The 6000-nt window shown below is 38.8% G+C and overlaps 1 long non-coding RNA gene across 1 annotated transcript in view; it reads left to right on the top strand.

The window, feature by feature from the left end:
• Positions 1-6000, top strand: part of LOC111875059 — a 707234-nt gene that overhangs the window by 669287 nt on the left and 31947 nt on the right. The gene's annotated exons all lie outside the window — the stretch shown is intronic.

Raw genomic sequence — 6000 nt, forward strand, 5'->3', positions numbered from 1 at the left:
TTCTAGAAATCTGATATCCTTATTGGCCATTTGGCGCATTGTTGACAATATTACATACAGTAAAATAGAAGCTCTAAAGTCATACATTACACGATATTCAAGGGTCTAAGCCCAAAATACGAGGGAGAGTCAGTAAATAGGTCACAAATGGTTATAAAACGTACAACATATGATAGTCGAAACTGGAAAAAGACATTTATTTCTCAGCATGTCCTCCACCAACGTTGATACAATTGTCCCATCACTTTACCAGTGTCAGAAACCGCAGCATATTTCATTTTGACTGATGTAGCAGCCACACCTACATCTCTATTTCAACCACTTCCTCATCAGCAAAACCTCTGACAGAAAGATGATTTCTCTTGGCCCATTGTGAACGACTTTACACGACAAACACTTCTCACCGTAAAGAGGAAGCATTTCTTTATAATATCCTTTGCATTGAATTCTTAACCCACAGAAAACAGACAAGAGATCGATGCTCTTCGGTATTATAATCCTCAAGCATGGGCGTCATTTTGACTACCGAAACCAGCCTCTGAACATGAGCATTTACGTCTGTTACCTAGACTGTCATGAAGCTGGACTGTGCTGCTACCTAGTGATACACATAGGAAACCTATTACTCGTACATCCATTACAGCTGTTTTACTTCCGTTTGTACCCTATTTGTTGACTCTCCCTAGTAATATTCAGTAAACAAACTGAGACAATGTTTGACATTGCTCTTGAGATATCGCATTTCAAAAATGTCAATTTAAAATTTGAATTTCAAGATTCAAAATAAGAATAGGTTATTGAGTCACCTGTAACAATTTACGGAAGTTATATTAAGCAGAGCCATTAAAAAAGTCACGCATGTGTAGTAAGTTCTTTGTACAAGGTTTAGTCACAAAAAATATATTAATTGGTAATATGTACTTTGTCAAGGTAACGTTCTCTTAGAATGTGTGACCCATCTATTTTGGCAGATAAGTGCCCAACTACTAGTACATATCTACATATGTACATATCTACAAAATTATACAGTGTCACCTCCTAGAAGACCATAAACTTCATTTCATAGCGGTGAGAAACTGAAATGTAACATTCATTCTGTTGTTAAATTTCATCTAACTAAAACTAACTTCGAGGAACTGAACCCTCCTTGAGAAGCCGCCGGTTGTGCAGCTACTCAAGAAACTCCCAAATTTTATGGAACCCGAAACTTCATTGCCGTGTTCACAGGAGCCCTCAACTGGTCCCTATCCTGAACCAGTTCAATCCAGTCCATACCACCCAATCCTATCACTCTAGGATCCATTTTGGCATTGTCCAACCACCTACGTATTGGTCTTCAAAGTAGTCTCTTTCCTTCTGGCTTTCCCATCTACAACAGTTCTACAAAAATAAGTCTGCAAGTATTTAAATTATAGGTTTATGCTCAATTCTATACTTCACATTCTGGTTTATCTGTCCATTTTAATTCGACACATATTAGGTAATGAGACCAATAGGACCTCGTCACAAGGCCGTTTTTTTTAATTGGCACTACAGCCCCAGTGGGCCTAGGCCTACCTCCATGAACTTCTCCGTTCACTTCGGTTTTTCTAAATCTTAGACATTCTGTAGGACTCCTTGGGCGGGTGATCAGCTCGTCGCAAGGCCTTTATCTGTACACAAACACAGCAAAACGCACACACACAAACTAAACAACCATGCCCTGTAAGCGAAGACAGTGCATACCTTAGACCGCTCGACTACCGTGACCGGATACAAGGCCGTTGCCAGACGACTATTTATGCCTGTCTTATAAAATTATCTTAAGCAATTAATTCATGTCGTAATTCTGAAAGGCTACCTCGATTTTATGTAAAATTGCATAGTCTTCAGGCAAACCCATTTATGTCCAGTCTGTCGGAAACAATGCACTTTGAGGATCTCATTAGACGCCCAAAACTACAACAGTCACACAGGTAATGTACTTGGTGATCGAAGAAAATGATAATTCTTGGGCTGAATATTTCTCACTTCGGTGAATGCAGGTGTTACCGCTGCTATGATGGACCTCGTCGCTTCTACTAGTACTCCATAATGGATACAGAGTTTCGTCACCACTCACCTGGCAGGTGCACCTTCTTTGACACTGATCTTTGATAATTGGCCTAGGCGGGTTTATATTACACCTCTTGTACGTTATGTGATTTAGAAAGTGGTAGTTGAATTACAGGAGATATTTATATAGTCATAATTTTATTATAGCGAAGAAAAGTAGATAATTTGAAAGTGTAAATTACATTTAAAAAAATAGCTGTTAAAAACCGAATGCATGACACAGTAATTTCAGTAATTTGGTTTCTAGATTGGAAACAGAACTATAATTTTCTCAACGAAATAATAAGTTCAGAGAAGAATTATGTGCCCGAGATATAAGATTGTCATCTACAAAACAATTTGTTAATAAAGTTAATAAAATGGATTAAAAATTAACAAAAGGTAAAAATTTGTATACTTTATTGCCTTATATTTCAACGGAATTGATCATCATGCGATTCGCAAATAAATTACGGAATTTAAACATGTAGTGTTAAAAAAATAGAAATTAATATTGACCTTCTAGTAATTTCAATTTGATTTCATTAACTTCGTTAAAAAATTGATTTGCAGACTGCCTACCTTATATATAAGATGTAGGAACTATGCTACCGTCAACAGAACAAATATTTCAGTATTACATTAGATCTTTATTTACTGCGACATATTTCGGTCATACATGACCATCATCAGGTAGGAATACGTATAGTTATTGAAGTACCGATATGGGTCCTTATCGATGCAACGCGTCGTATTAAATATTAACATAAAAACTTTGCCTCATATTAGTGTATAGTTAAAATAGCAAATACGATACGTACATGATTAAGAATAAAAAATAAAAATAGAATAAAAGTGTACTATATATAAAATGTTGAAATATTATTAAAACATATTAAAGGTATGTTAGGAGTATAAAAGGTATTAACAAATATATGTAGAGTTATGGATCTGTATGCCAACTACAGTATTTTATTTTAATGGGATATCCTGCTACAGGGTAGAATTGGGCATGTATATTGCATAGGTCTTGTTGCAGAAATTCTAGGTAATAAGCCCGGTATATGAGGCCCAAAGACAAGTTTTCAGTGATGTACAAGTTTGATGGTATGTGTGTATTTGGTATGGTATTCGCACACTGTGTATCCTATATATAAAACTTTCAATGTGGCGTATGTTTCTTGTCTGGCCGTGTACGCGTTCGATGTGTACGATGTGTTCTACACTGTGCGGTGGTTTTACGTAGATTCATTCAATGTATTGTTATCCATATGCAATTCTACATGTTGTGACTACCCACAATGTCATTGTATACTAGTGCATTGTGGCAACCCCTGTTTTCCTTGGCAGCTGCACGTCTAAACCCTGTGTTCCTTATTTATAGCTTTCTTCCCAGTCCCGTCTGTCATACAGTTACGCTGAGGGACTTGTCTCTAAAAGCTTTCTGAATTAATGTTTTAAAAGCTCATCCCCTCCCACCCCGAAACACTGTCCTCAAACCGTAGTGGAAGGAACATTAAACACGAAAATAGGTAAAAGTCCTGTTTCACCTTTTCTTTATTTAATAAGGTTCACACTTTTCTTCTTTCCGTTTTTAGATTGTTTTGAGTAAATTGCTGAAGTGTTAAAAAGAAAAAACAAAAAGAAGTAGTGAGCACAGAAATTACCAGTCTGTTCGTCGAGTGACATCTTCATCCGCTCCCTTAATCTAGCCCTGTGTGTCATGCCCCAACCATACTGTTCTCTTCCTCCCCTTGTTCCCCCTCATTGCTGAGCCTCTTATCCCAGGGGGACCTGCAGACCAAAAGAGCCCAGCACACAGACATGCATCTTCATGCCAACAAGGCTTCCACCCTGTAAATTATTTAAATTTAATCGGGTTGCTTTCGACTCCAAATTCAATTATACGCCTATTAATGTGCGAAACTTGATTGTATAAAGTATTTATTACTCTGCTCCTGTAGGTAGGTCTACCGTGGCATCTTTTTCTCTGTTCTTCTTTCATTTTCCTTCCTCTTTGATGTTCTATATTCCGTTTTATTTAATTTATTCTTTCCTTGTTTGTGTCTGAACATCTTGTGCTGAAAAAGAGAGCGTTATGCCAGTTACTCACATATTTACTGAGTGGAAAAGTGTCACGGGAGATAAACGCTCATCCTCTGGACTTACTTCGTCCTTTGTTCGAGATTATAACAAAGGCCTACACCCTCTGTTCTTTGCCACTATCATAAAGATAATCTGTATCTTCAATAAGACTGTCAATGATTCTCGCAAATAAACTTGTTGCGGTAAACAAAGATTTGTTCCAAAATGAATGTCTCTCATAAATACATGTAGCATCATTTAACTTCCATAATGAGGGGCTTAAAAATTTATGCTCAATGCTAGTTATTATTAGGATGATTAAAACAATAAATATGAGGGAGGCAGAATATGTAGAACGCATTAGCATGTGAGATGTACAAGCACACAAAAATTTAGCTAGAAAAATGATAATAGTGTCACATGATAGAGTGACAGAAGCAGTTCGGATTGGTAATTGGATATATTGTACACTTACAGATCGTAATTATAGCGCTATCGTAATTTCACACACTCTACAATTCACTGTAGCAACCACAAAGTCTTTTCAGTCTGTTGTATCTTCACTCTTTATCGCCTGGTAACGGCTTCAACGCCCTAGCTCCCTGAGCTTCCGTGTTTACCTTCTTACTGGCTGGCGGCTATCTCGAAACTCACTCATTGGTCCAGCTGACTAACTCCCAGACTGGTGGCCATCTCAAAGTCTTCTCGTAATCCAAGTCCATCTGGGGCTCATGACCAGATATTTATTACCTTTAACAGTTACTGTCTTGATTTGTGATGCGCCCTCTCTAACGAGAGGACGGGTCTGCCTTTTGCATGTGCTGCTGGCCCCTGTCTCTGCAGTCTTTCTCGGGTCTGAGTCCCTTGGGACTCGAGACCAAATTTTACCGTCTGAGATTTGAGACTTTTTTCGTCGCCTCCTACGACTCGCAGGGTCACGGTGGAGATATTCGACCCCGCCTCCACACGCAGATGCTCCTCGTTGTATAGCCTCTGAACGGATCTCTCTGAAAACACCGCTCCCAACAGCTCCCCATTGTTGTGTGTGCGGCTCTTACGGCCATTACCTAGGAACAGCTCTCTTTACAGAGGCATTTATCTAGCAACGGCTGTTGTATAGCTACTTATTTCGCGGTCGTTGCCTAGTAACGGGTTTATATGCCACAATAGTGTAGGCATAACGGAAAAATTTGTCTCTAAATAACAGGATGCTAAGAGTCAACCAGATTCAACTGTCTCAAGAGAAAGGTCTGTCTGCTAACGCTCCTAAAAACCGACTCACACGCACGTACACATACAAACACATTTCTCAGTTTGTACCGTACACAAAAATGTCTTTCAGTTACATTTCTTCTTGGAAAAACTAGCAAGCTGGAGGAAGTTTAGCGGTGGAGAAGCGGCTGAAACAAGAGCCCGGAAGTTGCTATATCTGCATAAACCGGATGGTGCAAGGAGCAGTAAACTTCCTAGATTAATCTAAAAAACAGTTTTAATTACAGATTTTAGTCTTTCACTGTGGTTAATTACTGACGTTGATTCTATTCTTGGGTTGTTGCATCGTGTGCCGCCAAAACGTCGGCGAAATCGCAAACGCCCCAAAAGAATAAGAACGCAAGAACTGAATCAACAGCAGTTTTAATCCCTGTGACCGGAACAGACTTTGTGTGCATTTTTGTAACAAAGTTATTTTTTACGGTGAGGAGTTCTAAGCCCCACTCCCAAGCCACAAGTCTTAGAGAGATATGATGGGATGGTATGGATGATTGGATTTATATGGCTCAGGACAGGGACCAGTGGGGGACTCTTGTGAACACGGTAATCAACCTTCGGGTTCCATAAAAT

This window comes from Cryptotermes secundus, unplaced genomic scaffold (assembly GCF_002891405.2).
Source record: "Cryptotermes secundus unplaced genomic scaffold, Csec_1.0 scaffold321, whole genome shotgun sequence".
NCBI classification, from domain to species: domain Eukaryota; kingdom Metazoa; phylum Arthropoda; class Insecta; order Blattodea; family Kalotermitidae; genus Cryptotermes; species Cryptotermes secundus.